This window comes from Dermacentor variabilis, chromosome 2, assembly GCF_050947875.1.
Source record: "Dermacentor variabilis isolate Ectoservices chromosome 2, ASM5094787v1, whole genome shotgun sequence".
Lineage (NCBI taxonomy): Eukaryota > Metazoa > Arthropoda > Arachnida > Ixodida > Ixodidae > Dermacentor > Dermacentor variabilis.
The window spans coordinates 200616997-200633626 of record NC_134569.1 but is presented as its reverse complement, the minus strand read 5'-3'; positions in this window follow the sequence as shown (position 1 = coordinate 200633626).

The following is a 16630-nucleotide window of genomic DNA, read 5'->3' as shown; positions in this document are numbered from 1 at the left end:
CCCTGTCGACGTTCCCGCGGCAACTCCCCCACTCACAGCAGAAGAGGGCGGCGCTGTCGTGCCGCGCACAAAGCCTGCTTCATCGAACTCGTTCACTCGCAACGGCGACGAGGCTAGAGGTTGGCGGCGGCGTTCCAAGATGAGGTTACCACCGCTGGCGTAAATGGCTGGCAAACTTGCACTGCAGCTGGCCGTTCTTAACAACGTATACGCGCAGAGGTGACCTCCAACACAAACGCGCCTCCGCTGTCATTCTGTCACAGCCACTTCATCGGTATCATCTCGATGCGCGATCATTTCTTCATTGTCATGGTGTCGTCATCACTCGGCCTTCACTGCGTCGTCGTGACTGGGCTGTGATTTTGTCGTCATATCGTCGTCATCGTCCCTAATTCGTCATGCCATCGTCGTGATTGCCTTGCCTTCATACCGTCGTCGCGATGCCGTCATGGCCGTTACATTATCGTCATGCGACGATGTCACCATGTCATTCCCGACATGCCATTTTCGCTTAAACCCGTTCCCGCTGCGCTGGGTATATGTGCATATTTTATTTATTTACTTATTTGTTTAATTATTTATTTATCGACTCTATATTACAGTGTATTATAAACAAGGATAGCAGAAGACGCACTAGGTGAACAATAATTCATTAATCCATTAATTCAATTACAAGCGATTGTGCTGTGCTGCCCCTACATTCACGGAGATGGCGTGCTGTCTGAAAAACAGGGGCACGTAGTTGATAGTATAGAGGGTATTGCGCCGTTTCAGAAGCAAAGATGAAGATATGCGTGGGCGAGAAAAATAAATTTACGCCTAGCCATAAATGTAGCCCGAGAAAACGTGCAGAATCTTTATCTTTTCTTTTTTTTTTATGTAGGGTCAGTTCATTTTTTTATCTTACTCTTCACATCGCTGCGATCACGACCGGAAAGTGGCACCAACTCTTCGGTGAGGCCTCTTTTTCCCTCCAGCAAAAAAAAAGAAAGAAAAATTCGCATCAACAAACAAGCAAACTACGAAAATAGCGACGAACCTCATCTCGGTTTTCGCGCCTCTCGTTTCGCTTCTGTTCGGCGGACCCCCGCGGAGTCGACTTCTCCTCCCTACATGCCATGCCCCCTCGCGTAAAGAGAATTTATCTCGCTTTCTCGCTAATCTTTTCTTTGCTGTCTTCCTCCCTGGCGCGCGCATCTTCCCCGGCAAAGCGCATGCGCCGGCGCTGTCCCGGCTCTTCCTGTCCGCGCGCGTTCTCCATTTCCTTGTTCATTCGGGAAGCGCGCGCGCGCGCTTCGTCTTTCCGATTTCGCTGGCTGCATTTCGCCGACGCTGGCACGCCTCGACAGCGGCTGTGCCGGGGATGATCCCCCTGCGTGTCACGCCCGATTCTCATTTTACTTGGAACCGCTGCCGCTGCTGTTTAGGCCGCTGAGCTCCCACACCGCTTGATTGACTGCATTTGATCGCCGTGCAATTCTGATTTCTCCCCCATTCTTGTGCATCCCTGTGTGTGACCGACTTCTTTTTTTTTAATTTTCATTTCAATAAAAAACGAATCAATAACCGAATGATTGAATGGGAATGGGATAGGACGAATGATTGAGTAGCAACATTTTATTGTTGTCTTTTTCTTACTAAAAATTTCGACAGAACCCATTTCACGCTGAATGTCCATGACGATGGTAATGCGATTGAAGTTCAAGCAATAAAGCAACACAATGTATTGCTGATGTCACGTTTACTTAAAATCTGTGGTGGTCATTTTGAGACTTCCGTTGATTCGGTTATATGTGACACAGACTGTCAGTATCGGCCTTCTTTGTTTATGGCATTCGCTTGCAAAGGAAGGAAACAGAAAAAAAAGGGCTGGGAGGTTAAACATAATAACGTCCGGTTGGCTACCCTACACCGAGGGAATGGGAAAGGGGAAAACAAAGATGACAGGAAGAGTGAGGAGGGAAGGAAAGAAGGAAATTAGCGGTGAATTCGCGGACGCGTGTGGCCTGATACTAATTGCACTAATAGTCACAGACGTTCACACAAGCCCGTCGTCCTCAGGCAGCACAAAAGTGCCTTCACCGATTTATGGGCCGACGAGCGATGGTGGCGGTGTTCCAGCAGCACATGCATGGAAAGCGTCGATTGTCCAGTTTTTGGAGAGCGTTAGCAAGTTATCGTCTTTCTGTGGCATACCGTGGATAGTGGCACAGCAGGTGGTCAATATTTTCTTCAGTGCCGGAGACCACGCATGCTGCACTGTCGGTCGCTCCAATTAATGTAGAGTATGCCTTTGTGAAAGCAACTCCTAACCAAATGCGACAGAGAAGCGTAGCTTCACGTCGACGAAGTCCGAATAGAGGTCGGAGTTGCAGTGAGGGATTTAATCGATGCCGTTGTGTAAGTCTTAAGTTTGGCGAGTTCCACTCGGTCAGTGAGAGACTGCGTGCCAGGTGTCGAAGCTGCCTTGCGGCGTCTGTCCTCAAAAGCGGAATTGGAACGATATGCTCTTTTTGATGTGATGTGTGAGCAGCGTTGTCGGCGGAATCATTACCACTGGTTTCACAATGGCCAGGTACCCATTGAAAGACAACCTCGTGACCCTTTTGTTGGTCGTGATGGTGAAGCTTCACGATTTCGTATGTCAGCTGTTCATGACATCCGCGTCGGAGAACTGACTGCGTGCACTGTAATGCCGGTTTTGAGTCAGAGAACACAGCCCATTTTATAGGTCTTTCAGAATCAATAAATTCCAGTGCACGACGCAGAGCCGTTAGTTCTGCCGCCGTTGAGGTCGTGATATGCAATGTCTTGAGCCGGAGTGTTATTCCTCGCGTTGGTATAACCGCCGCACCACCAGAACTTGACGACCTGGTCGATCCATCGGTATAGATGTGCATGTGGTTGCTATACTTTTCACACAAGAGGAGTAAGCTTATTGTTTTAGAGCAGAGGCCGGTAGATCGGACTTCTTCTGTATTCCTGGAATCATGTGTACTTGTGGACGGCTCAGACACCACGGAGGAAACACTGGCTTGGCCGCAGATGCGTACCCTGAAGTAAACGACGCACGATGTGCATTGACAGTAGCGCTAAATGTCGAGCAGGGCCTTTCAGCATTGAGGCTCGCCAGATGGTCGGAAGGGGTCTTAGCACAATGTCTGAGATGCATACGCATTGTCTCAACATTAATGGGCGTCGTGATTTGGTAATCCTGCGCAGTGGCAACGGTTTAAGCCTCTGACGCACTGCGTGGTAAGCCAAGACATATCTTAAGGGCTTGGGCTTGAATGCTCTGAATCGTGCGCAGCTTAGTCTTGCAGATGTTGGATACTGCAGGCAGGCTGTACCGCAGGAATCCAATGAACAACGCCATGTACAGCTGTAACATAGCGTGTATAGATACTCCCCAAGTTTTTCCTGCAAGGAGCGTGAGCAGTTGACAGATAGCAGTCAGCCGCTTTTTCACGTAAATCTAGTGCGGAGTCCAAGACAGGTTTCTGTCAATTACGACTCCCAAGAACCTGTGACTTCTGCTGTATGGTATAAGTCTTCCGTTAATTGATGTGCCGTACGCACACATTGGCTTCCACGTGAATGCCACCATCGCGCACTTTCCGCATGAAATTTCAAGACCTTTTTGACGCAGGTAGGATAGCAAGATGTTATTGTGGCTGCCTTCTGAAGCAGAGCGCGAAGCTGAAGTCGTGTTACACCTGATGCCCAAATGCAGATGTCGTCCGCATAGATGGAAAGTCGTGGGGTGCTTGGCAGATTGTCAGCTAATCCAATGAAGGTTATATTGAAAACCGTCGGGCTAAACACTCCGCCTTGAGGCACTCCTCGGCTACCGTAATGCTCGGATGTCGGGCCATTTTCTGTGTGCACGTAGAATGATCTCCTCTGTAAGTAGTTGCACACCTACATATAGATCTTACTACCAAGTCCTACGCGCTAAGGATAGGTTCATGGGTGACATTATCATAAGCCCCTTTAACGTCTAGAAACAGAGCAGCAGATAGTCGTTTAGAGGCCTTCTGGTGTTGCGCAAATGTTACCAAGTCAACAATGTTGTCTGTTGACGAACGGCCACGCCTGAATCCGGCCATAGCATCTGGGTAGATTTCATGGTACTCGAAGTACCATTCCAGACGTGTTAAAATCATTCTTTCGATTGTTTTGCCGACACAGCTGGAAAGTCCGATCGGGCGGCATGAGGAAATGTCCATGGTGACTTGCCAGCTTTGAGAAGTGGAATGAGTGACGACTTCCATTCTTGAGGAACCGTACCCTTCGGCCAGGAGTCGTTGTATAGTAGCAAGAGTGCCTTCCGAGATTGGTCTCCTAGGTTACACAGGGCACGGTATGTAATGCCGTCAGGTCCTGGCGCTGAAGAACGCCTGCACAAAGCCAGCGCAGCTTCTAGTTCTTCCATAGAAAAAGGTCATTCCATGCGGGGATCGCGTGAGAACAGTGGGTGGTCGAGCGTTCCCGTACTCGTTCCATCGGAATTTGCTTCGCCAGCAATATTTCTGCAGAAAAATTAAGTGACGTCAATATCTCTGCATTGTAGTTAGAGTGAGAGAGATTAAAATGGGTGGCGCTTACCAAAGGTTGTGCGAAGGCCACGAACAGTCCTCCATATAAGCGACGTAGGTTTTCGCGGATCCAGGTACTCGCAAAAGGAGAGCCATTGTCGCGAAGCCAGCTTGTTCATGTGACGCTGTATTTTCTTTTGTGTTCGTCTAGCCAATCTCAAATCATGATTGGACTTCGTGCGTCTATATCTTCGTTCCGCACGATGGCGAATTGCTCGAAGTTTCTCGAGTTCGATGTTTAAATTGGTGCGGGCAGAACTCTTCAAAAGCTAATGCGTGGATGTTTGTATGGCATCCTTTATCGCGCCCTATAGGTTATAGGAGGTGCCGTCACGACAATAGTCATCCGTGATTATTTTGTATTTCGGCCAATCGGTGCACTGGACGGTGCTGGAGGACTTGGAGCTAGTCAAACCTTCGATCTTCAAATAAGTTGGGATGTGCACTCTTAGGCAAAGTTACACGCTTTGGGGTGTATCTCTGCCACACAACAATAATCGTCATCTACCTTGCTTGCGTTTCCTTTCTTGAAAACGCCGCGCCTGCTACTTTCCTGCCGGGAATGCTATGCCATTCTGATAATGCGCATGCCGTTCGTTACTGGAAAGTACCGGGCTCGCCGCATTAAAGAAAGGAAATGCGGACAAGACATATGACGATTATCGTTGTGTGGCAAAAGAGTGTAATTTTGCTTAAGAGTGTGGTCGCTACCCCGCGCTTCTAAATGCGAAAACCAGTGCGCTCTTCTCGAAAGCAAACGTGAAACGAAGGTAAAGTCCAAGCAGCTAGTATACGCTGATCCACGCTTATAAGTTGGGGTTCCACCATCTGACAGGCAAAATGCGCGCTCAGAGGCAAAGGACACCAACGTTCTGCCACTACAGTTCACTGTGGAGCTTCGTCATATGTAATGGGGGGCAATAAAGTCGCCATTGATCACCCACGGCTTGAAAACATCGCCCATGAGCATGATGGCATGACCAGGACTATATGATGACGAGGAAGTGACCATAATGTGAGGGCGAGGGAGTGAAGTCGATGGAACGACAAAAGTGGTATGACGACAAATAGACGACGATGCTGAAATGATGACGATGGCTTAAGCCCCGCAGGGGCGTCTGCGTCATGAGGCGTTTGGTGCGTTGCGACACCACGTACCCGAGCACACGAGAGTTGGACCCTCCCGCGTCTAACTGTGCGCGGCTTGGCCGTGTCCGGGGAAAGGCGGATCCTGCGGGTTGAACTGATGCTAAGTGTTTGGACCTTTAAGGCCCCTCGGCTGAGGCAACACACCCTTTGGCTTCGGCTTAAGGTAGACGAAAATCGGTACTTGCCATTTCCTGCACTTCCCTCAGATCTTCGTCTTTCTCTTTCACTTTAAACCTTTCCTGTCCTCTCCTTATTTCCTTTTACTTCCGGTTTTCCGGGCAGCAAGGGTTGACCTTGTGTGACACGCCACCCCTGGTCATTCGTATTTGGTTATAGCTGTGGCGTACAGCTGGCATATGCGGGACCTGACCTTTCGTGGTTTTGGAACGTCCCTTCGTTGGGCCCCACGGTGGCCGAAAATTTCATTTTACCTATGTAAAGTTCTTTCCCTCCACTGTCTGATCGGCGTCAGAAATGATGGCACACCGTGAAGCGTGCAAGTTTCTTGACAGCCAATTTGATCATTTTCCAAGATTTCACATGATACATTCTGAGAAAGCAGGAAAGCCAGCAAGAATCATCTCACCTTTCCTGGTTGCGAAACACTGACGCAAGCTTTTGGCCCCGGTTATAAAGCTTCCAGGTTGGCAAGCGGGGATCCGCTTCTTGAACTCCGTGATAAAAAGCAGCATCAAAAGCTACCCAATCTTGTGTCTTTCGGGTATGTTCCCGTGAGTGTCACTCCGCACCGTACTGTAAACACTATTCGTGGTTTTATCTCCGATGATCTGATAGAGCTAGCTGAGACTGAACTTTTGGAGCGATAGAGTGACCAGAATGTCGTCAATGTGAAAAGAATTAAGATGAGGCGTGATGAAAGGGAGATCAAAACTAAGTATCTAATTCTAACATTTGACTCAATTGTGTTACCTGATATTATTGAAACAGGCTGAGTTAAGATTGTGGTCTGGCCTTATCTCCCCAATCACCTCCGACCCTTAAAATATCAAAGGTCTGGCCACAGTTCTCAGAACTGCCGAGGCCGACTAACTTGTGCCTAATGTGCCCATGAGCATCCGTCCTAAGCTTGTGAGAACGCTCCACACTGTTAATGGTGACGGGGAACACGCCGCGTACCTGCGGTCGTGTCCATCATGGAAGAAAGAGAAAGATATTGTAAGAGGTAAAGTTGAGGAGAACATATCATTCAAGGAGGCACTAAGGCGGGTGTCCTACCTGCCGAAGAACAGCTTTGCCGAAGTGTCGCGTCAGGAGGCAGCGCCACGGCATCTCCCGGCGGTCATTCGGTCCACACAGAATGCGCCGGCGCTGACGCCATCCCAGAAGAAGGGATCATCGACCTCCGGGCTGGTGGCCTCAAGAGTCTTGTCTCTCGAGACGATACCTTCATGTTAAATACAGCGCTTGCAAAAGCGCGTGTCCAGCGACTCGCAAGAGGCGATGGACATAACAATCAGCCAGACGGCTTCACCAGCGCCTAAGAAGCGGCGAGATTCTCGCGATCGTTCAGAAAAAAAAGAAAAAAACCAACACAGGACAAGGGCTTTGTAAGCTGATTTGCATTCCCCGAACACACAGCACAAAGTTCTTTTCAATACCGACACGCAAATATTACAACGAAGCGTTAGCGGTCTCCTTCATCAATTTGGTGACGTCAAAAGGTTATTTGTAAATATAGTCCGAGGGTGTTGTTTTTCCAGGAGGCGCATCTCAAACAAACGCATACAAATTTCCTGAGGCAAAATTCTATTTTTCGCAAAGACCGTGACTGACGCTACCGTCTCGTTGGGCGGTATCGCCAGAATAGTTGATAAAGGTGGCGCCTGTTAGCAATTGATCCTCCCCGCTTCTCTTGAGGCAGTTGTTGTCCGAGCAGTACTGTTTGGTTAGCTAGTCACGATCAGTTCGATTTACATCCCCCCTAGTAATCAACTTTCTAAAACACAGTTTCAAGTCTTTATCGATGAACTTCCTCCGTCGTGCATAGTCGTTGGCGATGTAAACGCTCGTAGCCCCCTATGGAGTAACTCTCGTTGTGATGCGTGAGGACGCCTAATAGAAAATTTTCTGTTTTATTCTGGTGCATGTATACTTAACAAGAAAGAGCTCAGGTATTACAGCGTTGCGCGTAACACATACTCTTCTATACACTTGAGTGTAGTATCGAGTATACTAATTCCTTATCTTGAATGGTCCGCTTACAAGAAACCCTTTGGGAGCGACCACTTCCCTATTCTGTTAAACCTAACAAAACAAGATGCATGATCTTCACATTTGCCGCGATGGAACGCCGAATCAGCGAATGGGAAACTGTTTCGAGAGCTCACATATTTAGGCGAACATATCATGTCTGCTTATAATGTAGACCACTCGATGACATTGACGCCATGACGCAAGTCGGATGACAAAGCTGGAATGAAGACTATGTAACTACCATGACTATATCACTTTCACGAATTCACGCATAGTGACCCAAGCTGTTAGACAGCATGGGCTACCGGGCGTGCGGAGAAGGCGTGCTGATCATAGCATGACGAGAGTCTGATGATGAAGCTCGAATGACGATGATGGAACAACTACGACAGCATCACGACCACCTGTCTTACTAAGTGGCCCAAGATGGTAGACAACTTGGGTCACTACACTGGCGCAAGACAGACAGACAGACAGACAGACAGACAGACAGACAGACAGACAGACAGACAGACAGACAGACAGACAGACAGACAGACAGACGGACGGACGGACGGACGGACGGACGGACGGACAGACAGACAGACAGACAGACAGACAGACAGACAGACAGACAGACAGACAGACAGACAGACAGACAGACAGACAGACAGATAGATAGATAGACAGATAGATAGATAGATAGATAGATAGATAGATAGATAGATAGATAGATAGATAGATAGATAGATAGATAGATAGATAGATAGATAGATAGATAGATAGATAGATAGATAGATAGATAGATAGATAACGCCTCAAGTCAGCAATGAGGGATATCACATGACAGTGAGAAAGCAAGAATAAATTCACTACTGTTTTCCTCTCACGCTTTCGCCATACCCTCCTCCTCCGCTTTCCTACTTGGGCTCTCTTTGCTATCACCGTCTTTAACCTTACGCTGCGCTCCGCTTTCGCTTTCATACTTCCCTGTGTTCGTTCGCTTGGTTACGAGGGACAACGCCGACGCTCGCCGCAGAAACAGGCGCCTAGGAGCTACGCTCTAAATGCCGTCCCCCTGGAAAAGTCATGTGCAGAGTGCTTTTGTAGCGGTGCGACTATCACCTCCAGAGCCGGTGAAGAAGACGGCTCATGTTATTGGAGTTGGAGGTCGTAGCTGTAGGGAGGACCTTGACTCTTCGTCGGCACTTAAGAGTGCAGGATTTATTTACATTATTTACAGTTGAACATGGGATACATTTACACATTCTAGCGTGACTCCCAAATGGCGCCCGCACGACGAAGCACACAGCAAACAAGCACACAGCTCACGAGTACACTGACGAGCACAGAGCACGACGACGAGCACACTCTAGCCGCCGACAACAGCTGGTTTGACCCACTTCGTGTTCCCTAGATCCCTAGGTGAGGCAAAACGTTCGACGTCAGCGTAAACAAGCCGCCTCTCTGCGGGACGTTTTACCTCTCTGCGGGACGTTTTACAAATACACACACGCACACACAGGTTTCAGTGCCCCCTCCGCGGGCAGACGACCTTTGCAGCGCAGTCGTCGTGGTGTCCATTGTCCTGCGTCCCCGTAGCCAGGTGGCCACGACCGAACCCAGCCGGCGCCTCCAAATTCCAAAGCTATCGTAGTAGTTCTCCAAAGGAAGTTTATGGTTGGTTAGCACTGTCCTCGCTGGTTCTCTGAACGGCGCCCCCACCGCGGGTGGATCGAAACCCGTGCAGCGGACTGAAATAACTTGCACGTTGCCACCTTGGTAGGCCATTCCTAACAACGTGCATATACCGCGAGAATGGAACATGGTAGCTGGCTCGACCTGAGCGGCCGAGGTATTGGCCGCTCCCGAGATCCCGCGACACGATGGCTGGCAGGCCTGAATAAACCGTTGCTACGGCGGCTACTTCTCCGCGCTGCCTCCCACAAATTAGTGATCAGATGGCCAAACCCAGCCATGCCAGCCTCAAAGCAGTGACTCTACCAAGGCGAGAATGACGTGGCCTCACGCGGTCCGGCATACGTCCCGCTTTTGTAGCGTGTCCGAGAATTCTACATCGACATTCCGGACATCTGGTTCATCCGGCTGAGCAGCCACTTCCGTATGAACAAAGTTCCAGGCTCCGGCTGCGTTCCAGGCTCCAGTTACTACCCCCAGGCTGGTACCCCCAGCCCCTGCTTCTACGTGCACTGCCGGGCAGCCGTACTTGCTCACTACGCCACCTCGAGAGCTCAATCACAACAGCTCTAGACATTTGAGCCATCGCGTCGATTTGCGTCTTGTCGTCCCACACGCGGCCCCAGCGTGGAACCTCCTACTCGGCCCGCTCGCCTCTTCCCCATCTGAAAGGCAGCTGCGCTACGACTCTTTCGAAGGAATTCGCTGGATGAAACGCAAGCGTTTTCGGCTATTCTACGGTCCGCCGCTCTCCTTCCTTGGACGTTCCTGCAAGCTATCCGCTTTCCGTTCGGGGGCACTTCACTCATCACCGATTCACTCTCGCAGGCATGGCGACGCCACAAGTACAACCTTCGCGATGCCTTGAGCAACCACCGCAACCTTGATGCTGTCGTTATTCGATATCTCACCGCAAGCAGCAGCAGGCGAACCTTCCGATGTTTTGTACTCGCACCTTCTGCGGATGCACGGCGTACCGAAGTTCTACAGGAGCAGCTCTGCCATCTGGTTTCATCAGCTCGCGAATCACTTCTACGTGAACAACGTGAGCAACCAACACTTGCGCTATCTCCACGCAAGTCGCGAGCTGCCAGATGGCCTGAATTCTTTCGGAGCTCCGAATTCTACAAGCCTGGGCATCAACGAGAATCTGCGGCAAGTCGTGATTTCGCACTATACGGCATCACTGTGACTGCCCCTTGCTTACAATGTACGCTGCCGGTGCTGCCTGGTACATCCCTCGGATTTCGGAACCTTACAATACTAACGACTGCCACTGCCACTGCCAACGACACTACCAACGCCACTGCCACCGTTGCACGCCGTTCGATATCACTGTTTTCAGCGTTGTTCCCCTCAACGTCCTGAGCTCTCGGCACGGGTCAACAACCGGCCAGTACGCGCGCCTTTTTTACACACGAGGAGGGCCCTGTTGCGAGATGACTATCGCCTCCAGAGCCGGTGAAGAATACGGCTCACGTGCCTGTAGCGCGAGAATGGAACACTCTAATAGGCGTCACCAGAGCGGCCAGAGCAGCGGCCGCTCCCGAGATCCTGCGGCACTATTGCTGGCTGGCCTAAATAAACCGTGGCTTCGGCGGCTACCTCTTCGCGCCACCTCCATACCTCCATATCGATCATTACGCAATACAGGGGCACTGCATAACCTACTTCCTTACACTGGTTAAGGCAACTACTTCCATGACTGTACATTTTCCTAGACTGAACGACATTACATAAAGGTAGGAAAGCTGTGCAGCTAGCCTATGCCTGAGGGTTGCTGACGCTGCTGAAGTCTCGCCTGACAAGTGGAGCATCTCATAACCCACGTTGGTCTGCCAGTCTATGCATCGGAGGTAGGAAACTGGCGCTTTACCTGCACATTTCTGACGCTCTTCACTTAAGATGTATTTTAAGTCTACATATGTATAGCATTTTCTCCTGTACGGAAGCATGGTACAATGGTCGTTGTCATGTTCAGCGAACTGACGGCAGTCTTTTCCACTGCAATGGGCTCCTGAATTACGACAGATATAAAGCAATACGCGCATCTCTCGTCACCGGTTCGAGGATAAGAGTTATCGCGTTATAGTATACCACGAATGGTTGTGTGCAGTTAGGAGGCGTGCAAGAACCGGCGATAGGACAGCATTGAAAGCCTGTAGGTTAAAATTAACCTTGAACAGTTAGGATAGCAATTTGGCTGAGTCGATCTTTGTTGATAGCGTGAATACAGCAGAAAAGCACCGATTTGTGGAAAGGTAGGTGTATCTCATAGAATATGAATAGCCGATTCAGTAGAGATATCAGCTGTCATGGAGTCCTTGCGTAATCAAGGAGTATAGGAGGCATATTTGAATATATTGGGAAATATCTACAAAGATTCCACAGCTACCCTAGTTAAGAAAAGTAGAAAATTAGTTTTCAAGAAAGGGGTCAGGTCAGGAGACAGAATCTCTTCAATGCTATTCACTGTTTGCTTAGAAGAACTATTCAAGCTATTAGATTGGAAATGCTTAGAAGGGAGGATCAATGGCGAATTTCTCAACAACCTTCAGTTTGAAAATGACATTGTCCTATTCAACAACACTATGGATGAATTTCAACAAACGATTGAGGACCTTAACCGAGAAAGTCTAAGAGTTAGGTTGAAGATTAATATAAAAAGACAAAGGTAATGTTCAATAACCTGGTAAGGGAACAAGAATTCAAGAATTGCAGGGAACATTGGTCATGAGGAGGAAATTTACAGAAGAATAAAAATGTGTTGGAATTTATACGGCAGGCATTACCAAAATCTTACTGGAAGCTTACCACTGTACTTGAAAAAAAAAGTGTGCAATAATTGCATTCTAGCGGTGCTAACACATGGAGCAGAAACTTGGAGATTATTAAAGAAGCTCGAGAATATGTTAAGGACCTTGCAATGAGCGATGGAACGAAACTCGTTTGGCGTAACATGTGTAGACAGGCAGAGAACGGTGTGGATCAGAGAGTAAACTGCGATAGCCGATATTCTTGTTGATATTAAGAGTAAAAATGATAACCATTCCACTCTGTGTAGATGGAATGGCAGCGAAAGCTGACGACAGTCAAAGCCCTCAAGCGAAAAGTAAAGTGATTTAGCTGCCATTCCATCTTCACTGAGTGGAGTGGTTGCCCGGGCTCGCGATTGTCGTTTTCGTTCAGCATTGGGGGAACGTTTTCCGTCGGTGGTCGTTTCGCGCCGACGCCGTTTACATTCTCGTAGCTGTTCCCTCAGGCGCTCCTCGCACGCATGTTGTTCTTCGGGTGTAAGAACTACACGTATCCGCCCCATCGATAACGCAGCTCTTTTTTAGCGCCTATACCTCTCCTGCTTATACACTGCGACAATCTTGATGTCTCGCTGTTTTTCACGGCGAGCCTTGTAATCTGTTCCACATTTTGACATCTGCGCCGCCTCACTGCACCCATACCTGATCACACAAAAAGCAAACAATGACACCTATTGTTTATGGGTTTGTGAGAAATCGCGAAGCTTGTTGCTGTTGCGGGAGGCCGAAAAAACTACGGAAGGCTGGTCATATACAGCTTTCGCTGTAATAAGAGGAGCTGGGTAGGCCATGTAATGCGTATGGCACATATGCGGTAGACCATTAGAGTTACAGAATGGGTACTAAGGCAAGCACAGTCGAGGACGGCAGCAAAATATGTGGGGTGATGAAATTAGGAAATTTGCCAGCGCAAGTTGAAATCAGTTAGCGCAAGACAGAGGTAAATAGAGATCATGCGGAGATTCGTTGGACATAAATAAATATAGGCTGGTGATGATTATTAAGATGTTGATGATAACGTCGGGGGTTACTGGAAAGAGGTGCAAACGCCAGCGCTAGCTATTGGTCAGGAAACGTATATATTGGAACGTAGAAGGTGAGATGATGACCGAACAGACTATCGCAATCCGCAGGTCCGACAACCAGCAGCAACATTTTTAAAGCGCATTTCTGGCAGAAAAACACACGCACGACACGTGTCTGCGATACCCCCTCGTACCCTTTCCCTGTCCTTCTCCCCTTTTATATTCCTACCTATATATTCCTTTCTTCGATACAGTGTTTAATCGCGGTGAGGTAGACACAATCTACTTTGACCTGAATAAGGCTTTCCACACTGTTTCACGGGAGGTAGTTTTATTGAAAATTGGAAAATACGGATTTTGCCCCATGTGCTGAAAATGGCTCTGATGCTACCGCGGCAGCCGCCGAAATCTGATCAGATTTTCTGACTGTGTGTCCGACGAATTCGTATCATCACCGGGAATACCTCAAGGCTCCAACCTTCGGCCGTAGTTGTTTCTAGTTTTATCAATGATTTGCTGCTACGTGTTATGAACTCGAGGGTTTTGTTTTTTGCAGATGATTTAAAATCATTCTCTAAGATTGAGAATATAGAGAACGGCCGCGGTTAATTTGGAAGCTGACATTGGCAACGTCGAGAAATTGTACTTGATGAATTGGCTTAAATTGAGCATTAAGAAAATTCTTGGCAAAAAAATGTCTCGTGCTACCCATGTGCGAGACCTTGGTGTTATTGTTGACTCAAATTTCAATTTTCGGTTGTTGTTTTGCGCGCTTAGGGACATATCGGTATTATTTCTAGGTTAACAAGGAAATAACTGTGTGACCACGCCTCGAGTTCGCATCAGTGTCCCCGGAACGACGTCTCCTTTAGCTATTCCAATCGAATCGAAAGTATTAAGCGTAAGTTTTTACGCATGCCGTTGGATAGACATATTGGTCGCCGGCCTTTTGTTACAACTATGGTGCTCTCCTAGCAGACTTTAGTATGTCTACTCTTCATAACAGGCGACTTGTGCGTAACATGCAGTTCCTTCATGAAATTGTACGTGGCTCCATTCATCGTGACCCGTTAGTGAGGTCACTGCGACTTCGTGTGCCTCATCCAAATGCCGCCAAATGTTGTGATACATGTTATCCTGAGATGCGTGCCATTTGTCCGATGACTCGTTTGCAGATCACCTATACTTCATCCTTTCATACCACGGAGATATTTGCCTAAACTGCTGTTTTTCATTGCGCTTTTTAGATTATTTTTTTATTCTCTATATTGTCGTTCTTATTTTATTTTTTCGGTAATGTGTCTGGTTCATGTCGTGGTGCTTGCATCTGACCTAGTGTGCGCTCGTTTAGGCCAATAACTGTTGAGGCACACTCAAAATAAAATAAAATGACATTTCCATCCATCCATCCATCCATCCATCCATCCATCCATCCATCCATCCATCCATCCATCCGCCCGTCCGTCCGTCCGTCCGTCCGTTCTTTGAACAACAGTCAGCGCTTGCATTTGTTCGTCTTTCCTCTAACCACACACCTATCTTCCCACACTTCGGTGCTTTACACTGCTTTGACGCCATGAACCTCGAAGAGAAAGCGGATTTGCACTGACGGTGAAAACGGGTCCCATGCTTCCAGTCCACAGCAGCTATTGTCGGCTTCGTTGCAGCCTATTTTCCTCGCGGCCCGCCTCCGTCCATCCATATCACTCTTTCATGCGGCTTTCTGGCCTGCTCGTGGCAGGACCGTTGCATAACGAGGCGGACAACGAGGCCTGGCGTCGCCTCTGCGCCAACGCGGCGGGGCCCGGCAACACAAAGAGAGACCGATGTGGGCGAAGAAGAGGCGACCCGACCGAGCCTGCAAACGCAATAATAGACGAGTCTAGTAAGCTAGAGGAAGGCAAGAAAACACGTACGCTGCCGGCGCGCCACCGGCTCGATTTCGCATCTCGTATATTCGTGTTTACATAAGCCGCTAGGCCGGACCAACCTGCCGCGTATCCTGGCTCTATCCTATCGCGCAGCGAGGCGTTACGTAAGGGCGCCGCGCTGGAATTCGCAGCCTCAACGTGCGCGATCATGCGGCCGACGCCCACTGCTGTGCGCTGATGCCCCAGTGGGCAGCCCAAAGGGCACAAACATGCTCGTGAGCTACCCTATAATATTTCAACTAGTTTATCCATACATAAGGTTGCATCCCATGTAGTGTGACCTTATCGAGGTATCAGGTAGACAGGTGCTATTAACAGAAACTTCGTTTTACAGCGAAGCTGTTTATGGCTAGGGTTCCGTGAAATTTTTATGTGTGCGGGCAAAAACTATCATCACTAGCAATCGTTCGTTTTCCTGCTCGCGCGTTCGTCGTCGCCTTCTTCCACAGCTGGCTCGTTGTCAACCCTAAGCTTAACCGCTCGAGCGCGAACGGGCGAGGCCCACCACTGCACATGCGGCGCTGCAATCGTTTTCACGCGCAAAGTTGGATCACGCGATCCCACCTTGCTCCGATGAACGGAAGCGGAAGATTGAGACGCGTTTTTAACCGCGATTTCCTAGCGTTCTCCCCTTGGAACAGCGCCGTTTTGCATTCGCTTCGTGTGCGCGGACAACCAGAGACTACAAGAGCTGGGAAAGTGCGCTCGATGTTAAAGGCTACATGGTACTTTGTTGATCCGCGCCGCAGTGCGCTACGTACGCGAAGGAGCAGGGCGTGAGCTTTCACTGTGACCCCAAAGGAACCGCTCTATGCATGGCTGATAAAGGTTCAAATGGGTAAGAAACCGAGCTCCTTCGCACATGTTTGCAGCAAGCACTTCCGCGAAGAAGGCTGTGTGTGTAAGACTAGGAGCGCAAGTGTTCGGCGAGCAGCAGACGACGTGAGACGATCGCTCACGTGCAAGTGAGCAAGTGACGTTCAAGTGACGTGCAAGTGACGTTCAGCGAGCGATGCGCAATACTTGGACCGCGTGGCGGCCGGTGCTTTTTGCGCCGCTGGAGAGCCGTGGGTGATCGTCGAAGGGCCGAATGCAGTCACAATGCCTCAAAGAGGACTCTGGCCGTCATGATGCTTAGAACTGCATTAGCTCGGTCTCCCCAGCGCCCACCGCGGTGACGCAAGTGCCGACAGCAACGTATCGCGTTTCAGTCGCTGAGC